The sequence below is a fragment of the Cnephaeus nilssonii genome (genome assembly GCF_951640355.1).
Source record: "Cnephaeus nilssonii genome assembly, chromosome: 11".
Lineage (NCBI taxonomy): Eukaryota > Metazoa > Chordata > Mammalia > Chiroptera > Vespertilionidae > Cnephaeus > Cnephaeus nilssonii.
The window spans coordinates 60171508-60185539 of NC_137082.1; the positions used below are offsets into that span (position 1 = coordinate 60171508).

Genomic DNA, 14032 nt, shown 5'->3' on the forward strand with positions numbered 1-14032 from the left:
CCAAACATGGGTTTCTGTGGGATGCTTAGCATCATAGCTTTAGGACTGCGCTCCTTTCCAGGCCTTGGGATAGAAGGTATATATGAAGCGGTATGTTCAGTCTGCCCTTGAAAGGAGTATTTTAATCCTGGAAGATGTAATTATTTCACATTGACATGTTCTTCTCAAGTAGGAAGGTGTAGTAGGTAACTTCAAGGAAGTATCCTCAGTGCATGTTCCAAGTTCAGTGAGGACCTCAGGGAGGTAAAAGTGATATGTTCAAAACCAGCCTTCCTTCCTTCCTTCCTTCCTTCCTTCCTTCCTTCCTTCCTTCCTTCCTTCCTTCCTCCCTCCCTCCCTCCCTCCCTCCCTTCCTCCCTTCCTCCCTCCCTTCCTCCCTTCTTCCCTCTCCCTCCCTCCTTCTTTCCCTTCCTTCCTTCCTTCCTTCCTTCCTTCCTTCCTTCCTTCCTTCCTTCCTTCCTTCCTTCCTTCCTTCCTTCCATCTTTCTATTATAATTCTTTTTTCCAGTTTTTCAAGACATAATTGACATACTCTGTGTAAGTTTAAGGTGTACAACATAATGATTTGACTTACAAATATAGTGAAATGATTACTGCAGTAAATTTAACCTCCATTATCTTATATAGATACAAAAAAAAAAAAGAAAAAAAATTTTTTTAAATGTCATTTCTGATAACCTTCAGCTCAGTTCCTATTTCAGGGTTTCTTCTTATGTCTCCTGGACTTTTCCTCTTGGAGAAGGGAGCTTAAACTCACAATGTCTTGAAGGTACCCTGCCCTCACTCCTCTCTGGGTCTGTATGCACAATAATAAATGCTAACATTTATTTAGTTCTTCCTCTAAAGCCTGCAGGGGCCAAGCACTTTGTGTGTGTTAGCCCCCAAGGTTTTACTCCTAGGCGGTAGGTACTATTTTGCTTCTCATTTTAAAGATTTGGAAACAGAGTGTAAGTAACTAGCCTGAGGGAAATATAATTACCTCATTTCAAAACCCAACTGCTGCTGCTTTTTAAAAAATGTGGTAAAGTATACATGGAGAGCTTGTCATTCTTAACACCACACTCTTCCCCTTTTCTACACATCCTACAGTCCTTGCCTGAGGAGCCAGTCCTCACCCTGTTAAGTCCTATTGTCCTTGGGGATCCAGTCACAGCTTACTTTGCCTAGAAAGCCTTCCCTACTACCTTTCCTCCTCCCTTCCAATCTGGCTCCATTTTATCTCTGTTGTGCTCCCTGTGAAGCCCGGGCCAATGATAATTATGATGTTATTCTGCCTGCCTCCTGCTCCCACACTGGGCGGCAGCTCCCCGAGAGCAGAAGCCACGGCCGGCCTGTCTTGATGATCGCATGCCCAGTAATGCTCTGTAAATGTTGATGGCATGAAGGGAAAGGAGCAATGTATAAATTTCCTTTTCCAAAACGGAAAAATGAATTTTCTTTTCCAAATTTGACTCAGTTTAAAATGTGTCACAAAAGACAGTTTCTTACAATAAGAAATAGAAAATGAAACGCGGAGGAAACACAGGGAAATGCTAATCAGGGTCAGGTTCCACAAGGTCAGCTGGTTATATTTTCACTTTGTCAGATTTTATCTCTTGTAAAGAAAAAACAAAAACCACTGGAGGCGAAAGAGAAAGGAAATGCTTTTGTTTTTTCATACTGTAAAACCCGAGTTTCCATGACCTCATTGTGAGGCAATCCCTCCTATTGGAGATAATATGTCTCCTGTGAAAGTGCAGCATCTAATTTAGGGCTTGGTAACTGATGATTCACTGGATATCAGAGACTGTAATTTTAAAGACTGGAAAATGATGGCCATGAGGAATATGCATAGAAATTGATTGTTGGGTTTGGAGCATAGAAAGGCAAAATGAACAATGCCAACTGAGTCAACAAGAAGAAATATCACCCAACTGGTGGGCTCATGATACTCTATGGGGGCGTCTAGAGTATCTACTGGTTCTCTACTGGGGTGTTCCACCCCCAGATGGTACCGCCAGACCCAGGAAAAGCAGCTGCAGCAGCATCATAGATTACAAAAATACTCTAGGTAGTGCTGTCTCTCTGTAATTGTGTAAACTGTAAGATTTACTATTTAATTTTTATTTCTGATTTTAGTTTGATTTCATCTCCTTGAAATTCTCTACGGTCATGAAGGTGATTGGCAATTGCTAAGACAAGGAGCCAATTTTCCTATCATAAGAAATAGCAAAGTCTCTTCCATTTTGAAGATATTCCTACAAAACTCTTAAAAAAATTGCAGGCATCTGGGAAATTGAACTTCATAAAATAGTGCTTAATTAGAAAGGAAGGAGAGCTACATTTGTAGAACAGACCAATTTGATTATATTTTAACTATTAAGTAGATTAATTTTCAGGGTGGTCATTCTTTATTATATACATTTAATTGACATTAAATTATATTAAAAATTTAATTTTAGCTCCCTTTACAAATTGGCCAATGCCCATTCACCCTAGGTAGACTAATAAAATTTCTACTCAGTCATGCTATTTATTAATCCTCATTACTTCTCTTGGAGGGAAAACATGAGTGGGCCAAGTGGATTTCTTTCCCATAGTGAGTTCAATGACCATAGTTTCTGGAACTATTTTAAAAGAATGTGAGCATTATCATAAACTAGAGGCCTAGTGCATGGATTTGTGCACTGGTAGGGTCCCTCAGCCTGGCCTGCGGGAATCAGGCCAAAACTGGCTCTCTGACATCCCCTGAGGGGTCCCGGATTGCAAGAAGGCAGCTCTTGAGTGATGCACCCCAGTATAGGGCTCCCTCTTCTCTGGTTCCGGGTGCGTCACCCAAGAACCACAGCTGCCAAGTCACCACAGCTCAGCAGCTCCTGCATTGAGCAGCTGCCTCCTGGTGGTCAGTGCATGTCATAGCTACTGGTTGGATGGTCAGACGGTCGCTTAGCCTTTTATATATATAGACCCCAATTCAAACAATGAAGCAAAACAGACCCTTCTTCCTATTCTGATTGCATGACTGGCATCACAGGTCAATCAAGGACTAGTGCTTAACTTGAAAATTTCCTTAGGAGCTTTCTCTTGATCCTCTCTCCCTAATTTGGTCTCTTTATTCAAGGCCATTTGTGTCTTTAGTTAACACGGATCTCAGGCAGTGCAACAAAGGTTCCAGGCTCAGCAAAACCTTGCTAAATCACTTCAGCCGCTGCACAAAGAGGACCATGTCTAAACAGAAAGGACTGCTGTGAAATGGGCCCTGGAAGCCTCTCATGGGTGTGAGGTTAATTCTTAGCCTGGGATTGCTGTGTGATGATACAACAGGCTTTGCCTCCACTCCGCTCAGGAGCACAGACAGGTAACAATGAGCTCGCTTGTTCCTCTCAACACTTCTTTATCATCTCTGGTCACAGTTCAAGAATGCAGAGGCTAGGTTCCTAAGCGATGCTCAGTGTCATCGCACCAGGTTATTTTTCTGCCTCTTTGTATGCTCATGATCATTCTGTTTACTCTTGTCTTTGACCCAGTGGTTGACCATTTCTTTTCTCTTGTTGCTGTAAACACTATATGTCGGAGTAATAGATGAGGTAAAAATAGTGCTTCAAACCATTTCCTAATAAATCAATAGCTTTTGTGTCTTACAGAAATGCCATTAGTCAAGTGGTTCTGAATCTAGGCTGAGTCTGGGACTTGTAATATTCAGATCAGTGGTTCTCAACCTTTCTAATGCCACGACCCTTTAATACAGTTCCTCATGTTGTGGTGACCCCCAACCATAAAATTATTTTTGTTGCTACTTCATAACTGTAACTTTGCTACTGTTATGAATCGTAATGTAAATATCTGTGTTTTCTGATGGTCTTAGGCGACCCTGCTAGCGGGTCACGACCCACAGGTTGAGAACCGCTGCTGTAGAGCCTAAGACCATCGGAAAACACAGATATTTACATTACGATTCATAACAGTAGCAAAATTACAGTTATGAAGTAGCAACAAAAATAATTTTATGGTTGGGGGTCACCACAACATGAGGAACTGTATTAAAGGGTCGCAGCATTATCTAGATGCTCTGTTTGAAAAGGTACTAGTGGTCTTATTTTGTAGTTTTTTTGAGTCTTGGAAAGAGACTATTAAATATTTCTGCTTATTGAAAGCCTAAAGTAAAAGCATTACTTTGACACAAGAGCCACTTGTTTAATTAAAAATAAATTTCTTCAAATTAGCCTTTTAAAATGTTTTTCTTAGATACGTATTTCTATTTTATCTAATGCAAAGTGACAATAAGAACAAAGTATTATATTTTCAGTGAGACCAAATTGAGATCAACTGTTTCTTCCTTCTCTCTCCCCTATTTGTATTTGAGATTCATGGGGTTCATGCCATCTTATGATTTACTCTATATCATATAATAAAGTTTCAGCTTATTCTATAACTGCAGACCACAGTTGAAATAACGTAATATAGAAACCTCACATAGCATGAGACTTGGTTCAAGATTGACTGTTAATAAAATGGATATTTTCTAAACTAAATGAAAAGATAATATTTGGAGCAGTGGGGTTGAATGAATTGAGGCATCTTATTTTTGTTTCTGTTTTTGAGTTCTGATGGTCTTCCCAGACGCATGGCTCTTGCATGCTCTGGCTCTGTTTAGTCAAGATTCATCTAGAAACATTTCAATCCAAGTGTACTGAGTTTTGTCTTAGTAAATATGGTCTGTGCTCATAACAGACAAAGAGGTTGCTGCAGTTCTTAATAGGAGTTTAACTATAAAGCTGACACACAGAATCAAGCTCACTTTTTGTGATTAAGATTTGGTCAAATACTGGTCTACCTTAAGTGAATATGTTCTTATCTTGGATATCACATCAATAGCTCTAAAATATGCGATACAATTGATTCTCTGTTTGCAATAATTATACCTCTTTTCTTGATGTCTACTTATCTTAAATAAGACCATTTTCATGAAGGAATAAGGTAGCAGGTAATTAGGAAGAAATGACTGTTTAAAACATTATTATAGAATGTAATATGTAATTTTTTGGCCATGTGACTCTGAAGCTATAATTATTTTTCTTACTTCTTAAATAAAATATCCACTTCTTTCTATTAAATGTGATCTTCAGACCTTATTGCAATTTCTCCCCAAAAGGTAACACACGCAAGCAACTTTTATAGAGAAACTTTTAATGGTATGTCATTATCATAGTGAGGTTAAACCTATCTTTGGATAACTGAGACCAGTTAGCAGTGCTAAATCATGGTGGGATAAGGTATATTTCAGGGAAATTAAAGATGAATATAGTTCTGTATTGGGTATCATCATCAGGATAAGTTTAAATACTAAGATCTTTAAAAAAAAACCACCATGTTGGCTAAGAAAGAGAAGTTCTTAGTGCCAGGTGAGAAACAAAGTCAGAATTCAGCAAGTACAATATACAGTTATATCATATAATGAACATACAGTAAAATGTTGAAAAGTTAAATACACAACTTCTATGAAATTGTTTTAGAAAAGAATTTTTAAAACTAGTAAAAAGCTTATTTTCTACTGACATTTATATTGTTTTTACAGCACATTCAAAACACTTTCCAAAGTCACCTGCAGTTCCTTAGCAGTATAAAAGATTCATAACTAGAAAAAGGGAATAATTCAATAACGCAACAATTAGAGTTGATTTCAGATTTATTATCTAAAGCTCATCTCAGTTTACTTTAAGCTACTGCAATATAACTTGCCCTTTAAAACCTCTCTCACCATTACTATTACTTTACATTCTAATCTTTAATTCATATGAAGGCATTTGTTACAGTTAGTCGGGGTCAGAGACTCAATCTCTTCCAGAGGATACAACACGGAAATGGGCCTTGTCCTTCCCTAGATTTATTTCACATTACTGATTTTACCTAGGTGTACTTCAGAATACAAATGTGTAAGTACTATATATTCATGTCAGGGGTTCTTAGAATACAGGAAAATGAATTCATGAGATTATACTTACGTCTATCTACAATAACCCTTTCCCCCCAAGTTAAATAGACTTTAAAACCCATGTAGACATATAGAGAAAAGTGCATACACTGTATGATTTCATTCATATACCATACAAAAATAGTCAATACAAATCTATGGTATCAGAGCTCAAGATAGTGGTACCCCTAGGGTGGGAGTGGGGCAGAGTGTGGGAGGAACCTGAAGCCATGGCCAAGTTATATTATGTACTGAAGGTTCAGATTTCTTATCTGTAGAAAGGTATATAATAGTATGTTCCAGTATAGTTCTTGGCATACTATGTGGTACAAGTACTCAGTAGTACAAATAGCCAATGGCCTACTGATAGTCCCACAGGTTTCTTAAATTCAGGAGACCCATTTGACTTTATCTTCCTTCACAATTATTGACCTATTTGCTGGTGACATGGAAATCATTCTCCTTTTCCCTCCTGCCCTCCATCAGTCATCAAGTCTGTTGTTTAGATTTTCAGAGTACATGGGTTCCTTTCATCCCCATGGAATGACTCAAGCCATCAGCGTTTCTCAAATGCCTTGATTCACCTCTTGCTATTTATTCTCTAACAATCTCTGTTGCAAAAGGGTTTTATTTCATTCAGTTTCTTTTTAATGTACTACACCATTCTCTTTCAGCTAACACGTTATTCCTTCTATTGGAAAGAGTTCTCTGTGTCTCTCTTTGCCTCCCCCACTGTTATATGCTGAGTTGTGTGCCCCCAACATTTATATGTTGAAGACCCAACACCCAGTACCTCAGAATGTGACTGCATGTGGAGACAGAGCAGTTAGAGTGGCAATTGAGTTAAAATGAGGTCATTGGAGCAGGCCCTCCCCCAGTCTGATTGATCTGATAAGAAGAGGAAGTTAGGCCACATACTGGCACAGAGGGAAGACCAGGTGAAGACAGAGTGGGAGGAGGGCCATCTTCAAGCCAAAGAGAGAGGCCTCAGAATGAAACCAGCAATGCCAACACTTTGATCTCCGACTTCCAGCCTCCTGTGAAAAAACAAATTTCTCTGTTTAAGTCACTCAACTGATGGTATATTGTTGGGGCAGCCCCAGCAAACTAATATATCCACAATGAATTTATTTCATTCTTCAGGACTGAGCTTTGACCATTCACTATGGGCTTGGGCCTGCTCACATTCATTCTCAAAAAAACCTTGATGACGGGGAGGCAGTTGTATCCTCCTAAATATACTGATCAGAAAACAGGGCGAAAGAGAGATTGCCAACCAATGGGATTGTGTCCAATAGACACAGTCTCTTTTATTTGTCAAGATAGAATATTCTTACACAAGTATTAGAGTTTGACTCCAGACTAGCCTTATTGACCTTATCATAGCATTCATCCAATGTTACTGCAAATAGCTATTTAATTTTCTTCTCCCGGAGCACAAAGTCTGTCTGTGTTTTTTCCTCCCATCTATCGGCCAGTGTCCAGCACAGTGTGTGGCCCACACATATTTGTTGGATGCTCCCAGCTCCGGTGCAGATGAACTGCCAGAGGCAGCCCTGTGCAGCCTGCAGATGGGAAAGGAGCACAGCAGCGATGCTCTGAAGTGGAGGGGATGAAAGAGCAGAAGTGTGGCTCACAGGGCTCAAGAGAGTATGGCATCTCAGCATCCCTTAACATCTCCCTCTTCTTCCCTCACAGTGTGTGCAAAGCTGTTTATTTGTGGTCAGGGGAAGAAAGTATGAAAGCAGACAAGTAATTACCAAGAAATATTTTATAACCAATCTATATTCCTGTATCTAGTTGGCCCTCTCCTGGCTATTTTGTTCTATCAAAACATTAAAGAAGATAGTTTTTTTTCTTCCGAAGTTTAGGGATAGATGATAAAAATCTAATTCTACACAGTTTAGTTTGTACATGGGAAGAGTCCTCATAGAATAAAAGAATAAGACTAAGTAATTTCAGTGAAGGACAAATATCTCAATTATTGAATTATTTGATGTTAAAAAATAATGCAAGGTGACACATTTTTTAGAATTTTGTAGGTACTTTCTACAATCCAAGGTCCATTAACACTGGCACACTGGCCCATGACGATTCCTGTGATCCAGTGAAAGCTGGGCCAGGCTAGTTCTGAATTATAATTTTAAACTTAAGCTTTTAATTCATTTGATGGGTATTAATGAAGTACTTAGTGAGTGCCAGACATCGGGGATCTGAAGGTAATAAGATAGTCTCTGCCCTCAGAGTATTTTGTCTAGTGGAAGAGACAAATGTAAGAGCAAATACATGCAATGAGGGAGATGGGCTGGGATGGAGATATGTTCAAGACCAAGGGCACAAAGGAGGCAGCAGCTGTTACTGCCTGGGAGACAGGAGAGCTTTTAGAGGCAATGGCCTTTATACTGGGTTCCGAGAGAGAAATCCTTGAAAAACATATAGCTCCACTTAGAAATAAAACAAATTATTTCAGACAATTCTTTTTGACACATGACATAAAACTTTTCTAAATATAGGATTATCATCAAAAGTTACTTTCAGCCCTGGCCCATGTGGCTCAGTTGGTTGAGTGTTGTCCCATGCACCAAAAGGTTGCCAGTTCAATTCCTGGTCAGGGCACATGCTCAGGATGTGGGCTCAATCCCCTGTAGGGGGTGCATGTGGGCAGCAACTGATCCATATTTTTCCCTTACATTGATGTTTCTCTCCCTCCCCTTTCTTTCTAAAATATCAATCAAAACCTATTTTAAAAAATTATTTTCAAAAAATGAACATAGCCACAATCTAAGTACACCTACTTTCTACTCTAGAGTTCATTTTTTATTTTATACTTAGAATGATATTTTATTAACAACATTTTATGACCAAGGACAAGAGTGATATTTCCTAGTGCTAAAAGGCTAATTTCATAAAGAAAATCTAATAACCCTATATGTGTATGCATGAACCATAAGCCTTCAAAATATTTGAAGTAAAAACTCTCAGGACTGAAAGGAGAAACAAACAACTCCTAGTGATAGTTGGAGATGTCAGCACTCCTCTCTCAGTAATAGATAGAAGAAGTTGTGGCAGAAATAGAGTTGTGCTATTCTGACCCCTTTTCCAAAAAGTAGTATACTTAGTCTACACCCTCAGCTGTCACACTTTTGGGATCTACCGCCTAGTCACACCATGGCTATCCTGTCAGCAGGATGCTGTTAGCTCATGTCTGAGCACAACATGAGCGGGGCCAGTATCTGCTGGGGACTGCCCATTAGCCTGGCTGAGACTTCCTGGGACCTGCACGCAGTGTGAGGCTCTTTCTCTGCCCAATCCTGCTCCCTCTCTCCTTTATCTTTCACCAGTGTTTCCTTCCATAAGTCTCGTGAACCTTTGTTTCAGTTCTTGATTTCTGCTTTCCTCAAGACCCAAACTGACAAAGACCTCTGCTTTGTCTGAATTAATATGGCCATGCAAGATTTCTTATAATTAATGTTTATGTGGTAAGTTTAGCCCATCCTTTTACTTTTACTCTGTCTATATAATGGAAATGTGTTTCTTGTAGGCAGCATATAGAGTTGGGTTTAGTCTACTATCCTGCTGTATGTTTTCTATTTATCCCATCTGTTCTCTTCACTACTTTTCCTCTTTCCTGGCCTTCTTTTGGATTACTTAAGCATTTTTTTTTTTTTTTGTATTCTCTTCTATCTCCACTCTTGTATTATAACTCTTTGTTGATTATTTTTAGTGGTCACTCCAGAGTTTACAATATGGTACTTTATTTTATCACATCCCACCTTAAAGTAATATTATATTACTTCACGTATAATGTAAGAATCTTATGACCTTATGCTTTCATTTTTCTCTTTCCTGACCTTTATGATTTTGTTGTCATAAATTTTATTTATTTCATATGTCAAAAACCTTGGTATTATTTTTGTTTTGACCAGTCAATTTTATTTTAAAGAAGTAAAAATATAAGAAAATTCTTTTTTACGTGCCTACATATTTACAAATTCCCACTTTTATTCTTTTGTGTAGGTCCAAGTTTCCATCTAGTATTATTTTCTTTCTTCTTGAAAAACTTTAATATTTCTTGTAGTGCAAATCTGCTGTATATAAATTCTCTGTCCTTTTGTTTGTCTAAGATTGTACTTATTTTGTCTTTTTTTAAAAGGCTATTTCCACTGGATATAGAATTCTAGGTTAAACTTTTTTCTTGCATTACTTGAAAGGTGTCATTCTACTGCTTTTTGCTTGTGTTGTTCCTAATCAGAAGTTTGCACTCTTATCTTTGTTCTTCTGTACATAATATGTCTGTTTTTCCCCTACTCTGCTACTTTTGCTTTTTCTCTTTATTTCTGTTTTCAGCAATTGCATCATGATATGTCTGGCTGTTTTTTTTGTATGTTTTTTTTTTTTTTGGTGGGGGGGCATTCATTGAGTTTCTTGGATCTCTTGTTTATAGTTTTTGTTGAATTTGGACACAGTTCAGCCATTATTTCTTTATATCATTTTTATCCCCTTTTCCCATCCCAGGACTCCAATAACACATATGTTAGCTTACTTGATGTTATCCCACAGGTCACTGAGACTGTTCATTTTTCAACCTTTTTTCTCTGTGTTTTTCAGTTTGGATATTTTCTTTTTATTATTGAGACATAATTGACATATACTTTTTAATTAATTACATTTTATTTTATAACAACAGCTTTTTATTACATGGATCAAATATGCAGCAGACCAGTCATGCCCCCTAACATTTAATAATCACATTCACTAAAAGCTTGTTAGAGCATTCCTCAACACTCTAATTCTAAGGGGCTTCCTTCAAATTCTCTTTATAAAGCCTTGCACAAAGAAGTTAAGCACCAGAAAGAAAGACTGTTGTTAACAGTAGTTTTACTTCATCCTCCTCCTCCTCATCAATAAACATACAGTTTCTTCCTTTTAAATACCGGTACATGGCATTGTAAAATGGGTACTACACTCTGCCTATGGTACAAAGTACATAAGTACAATATACCAATACAAAGTTGAAGCCATTAAAAAGAGCTTAACAACAACTACTAGGAGATGATGAAATCTGAAGTGTTAATGGAATTTTTGAAGATATTTAGAAATAACACACAAACTCAAACATTATAGTAAACGTTTTACTTGGGAAGGGGCGAGAGGGGAATTTTTGTGGGTTTTCTAAGTTGCTCTAAGTGTATTTCCTTTCTGCTGTTATCATTAAATACTGCAAAGCATTGTGAGCTACATCACTCTGCACATTGCTGCAGGCGATCCCAATGCCATGATAGACTGTGACAAGATTGGTGTACACGTCAGTGCAACACTGATAATGTTCCTTGGCCCTCCGTTTGCCTATATCCAAATATGTTCTATTAAAACTTAGTTCCTTGGTGATTTCACTAAGCAGCTGGATGTAATCTGTATTTGGAATACTGAGGAGGCTTCTTTTCAGTAAGTTGATCTTTCCACCAGGAGAATTCCTCAAAGAATGCCAAGTACATCCAAGAATGACCTACTACTTTTGTTAAAGAATGTGGTTCTTTGGAGAAATATTACAGAATTTCTCAAGAAATTTCTCAGCAGTATTTCTCTTGGCCTTTTTTAATTTTTTTCTTGATGACCCCTTTCCAGTTTCCATAAATGACTTGAGCCTGCAAATTGTGGTATATTCTTCTTTATGAACAATTCTTCCTTTCTGGGGAAAGGTATATTCAGGAAGTCTCCAACCATGATAAACAGCCAATTCCTGTAATGAACAAATAGGATTAAGTTTGGTTGTTTGGAAGGATCAGGTATTAAGGGGTCAGGAACTGCAAAGCAAATACTTGCATTAGCTTTCAAAATGTTTGTGGTAGATTCTGCAGCTCTATGTTTCACCAGCTTATTATTTGTACCTTCATCTGTGCAGGTTGTCACCAACGATTACTCTGAAGGTGAAAGTGGGCACATGTATTTGCACATCATATCTTTCACTTTCATAAATCATCTGGGACATTCTTGGTCTTTATGCAATATGTGTGTAATACCTAAATTTTGTATTTTCCCTAGCATAGCTGTAATCATATTCCCCAAATTGAAGGTCCCGCTGTCTTTGTGCCCCAGTGACAGGGCCACCATGCAATGCCTGCTCTGGGGCATGGAGAGAAGGGAGGGCTCAGTGGTGGTAGGAAAAGCAGTGCATTGGAGAGGGCATGTCCTTACTTCCAGGGTCATCCAGTCCCTGAGAGGAGCACTCCAGCGTCAGCACTGGCACTACCACTCAATATTTTTATTTTTTTTAATTGACAAATAAAGACACGTAAGGTATTTTCTCTGTTGTTTTGCTTTTGAATTTACTGGTCTCTTCCTTAGCAATTAGTTAATGTTATGATAATTCCATCTGTATATTTTTATTTCAAATTTTAAAAACTCTAAAATCTTATTCTTTTTAATCTTTCATTTATCTCCTCTTATCTTTGAAATTCTTAAGTATATTGAGCATAATTACTAGTATAATTTATCCTTTTGTACTAATTCATCAGCTCTGTCAATTGAGTCTGTTTCTATGTCTTCTTTTCCTGATTCTTTGCATGTGTCATAGTTTTTAATTGAATGATGGACTTGGGATATTTTTTGTTGTTTTATTTAGTGTAAAGTTTTATTGTCTTTCTTTCTCTTAAAAGGGTTGTTAGGGCAAATCTACAATAGCCTTTGCTCTAGGGCTGATTTAGCTATACCATTAAACTGATACTTTAAAGTATCTATCTACACTAATAAAAGAGAAAGATGCCAATTGACTGTACCTTTGCGATGCCCACCAGCCAATCAGGAGTGAGTATGCAAATTAACCCAACAAAGATGGTGGGTTAATTTGCATACACAGGCGCCGAGCGGCCAGATGTGGGACGCAGGTGTTCCGCACCGCTCCAGCCGCTCTGGGCCTCTGGGCAGCATGGGAAGGCGGAAAGGCAGCTCCGGGCTGGAGCAAAGGTCGAAAGGCGGCTCCGGGCCGGAGCAAAGGCGGTGCTGGAAGCCAGGGGAGGGAAGGCCCATTCTTGCACAAATCTTCGTGCATCGGGCCTCTAGTATATATATATAAAAGGCTAAGTGACCGTTCGTCTGTCTGTCCAACCGTCTGACCGACTAACCGCCAGGTACATGTGACATGCACTGGCAATTTAAAAATAAACGTTGACTCACGCATGTGTGATACATATAAAGCTCTCACTGGCACCAATTGCACACATGTGTTTTGATCTGTCATTGTTGATTGTGAATTTGGTTGACACTTCAATTATAGAGAAAGGGCGAATAGCGATATTAAAATATTTCTTCTAATTAATTTCCTTTCGATGTGCATGAATCCGTGCACCCTGCCACTAGTCAAATTACTAAAAGCATTTTTTTGTTGTGGTGACCTTAAGCCCAGGTACTCAACAAAGACTGCCTATTCTGGTTGGTAACAACTCAAGTGTCTCCTAGCTCTTTGGCAGATCTGGGGATTGTGTACTTATAGATCTTCATTTGTTTTTTTTGCCCATAATTACGAAGTTGACCTTGTGTATGTCAACTTAATATTCAGCAGCAAACTCAAGAAAACCCCTGTATTGATTTCTTGAGCTCCTTGTCTGCATAGATCCTTCCTGTATGGTACTTTTCCTAGAGAATTCCATCTGTCTTAGCCTCAGTGCACTCTGTTCTGTGGCCCCGTAACCCGCTGAGCCCCAGTGATCTTGGGTTTCCTCTCACTGCACTGCTGGTCTGGAATGTGCTTTCAGGCTGAAAGATGGGATGACTGTGGAACTCACTGCAGATGTTCCCCTTTGCTCAGGGACCACATTTTGTGCTTCCTTTAATCTAATAACTATAAACAGTTTTTCACATATTTTATCCATTTTTCCAGTTATTTACATTGGAAAGGCTAATCCAGTCCCACTTAATCCATAATTGCCAGAAACAGAAGTTTTCATTTTTATGAATACTCTGGATGTTTTCTCCTACATATAAGGTAGCCTTTGAAACCATCTCTGGTGTTGAGAGAGAAGTAATTTTGTGGGAGAGAGAGAAGGGACTACAAGGCCATTTGTTGTGATGTAGACTAGCACAGGC

At 38.5% G+C, this 14032-nt stretch overlaps 1 protein-coding gene and 1 pseudogene across 4 annotated transcripts in view; one reads left to right on the plus strand and one right to left on the minus strand.

Moving 5' to 3' along the window:
- Window positions 1-14032, plus strand: part of ARHGAP28 (Rho GTPase activating protein 28) — a 143629-nt gene that overhangs the window by 27648 nt on the left and 101949 nt on the right. The window lies entirely within an intron of this gene.
- On the minus strand, window positions 10324-12269 carry LOC307106727 (interferon-inducible double-stranded RNA-dependent protein kinase activator A-like; annotated as a pseudogene). The gene has a single exon. The product of its transcript is annotated as an interferon-inducible double-stranded RNA-dependent protein kinase activator A-like (transcript).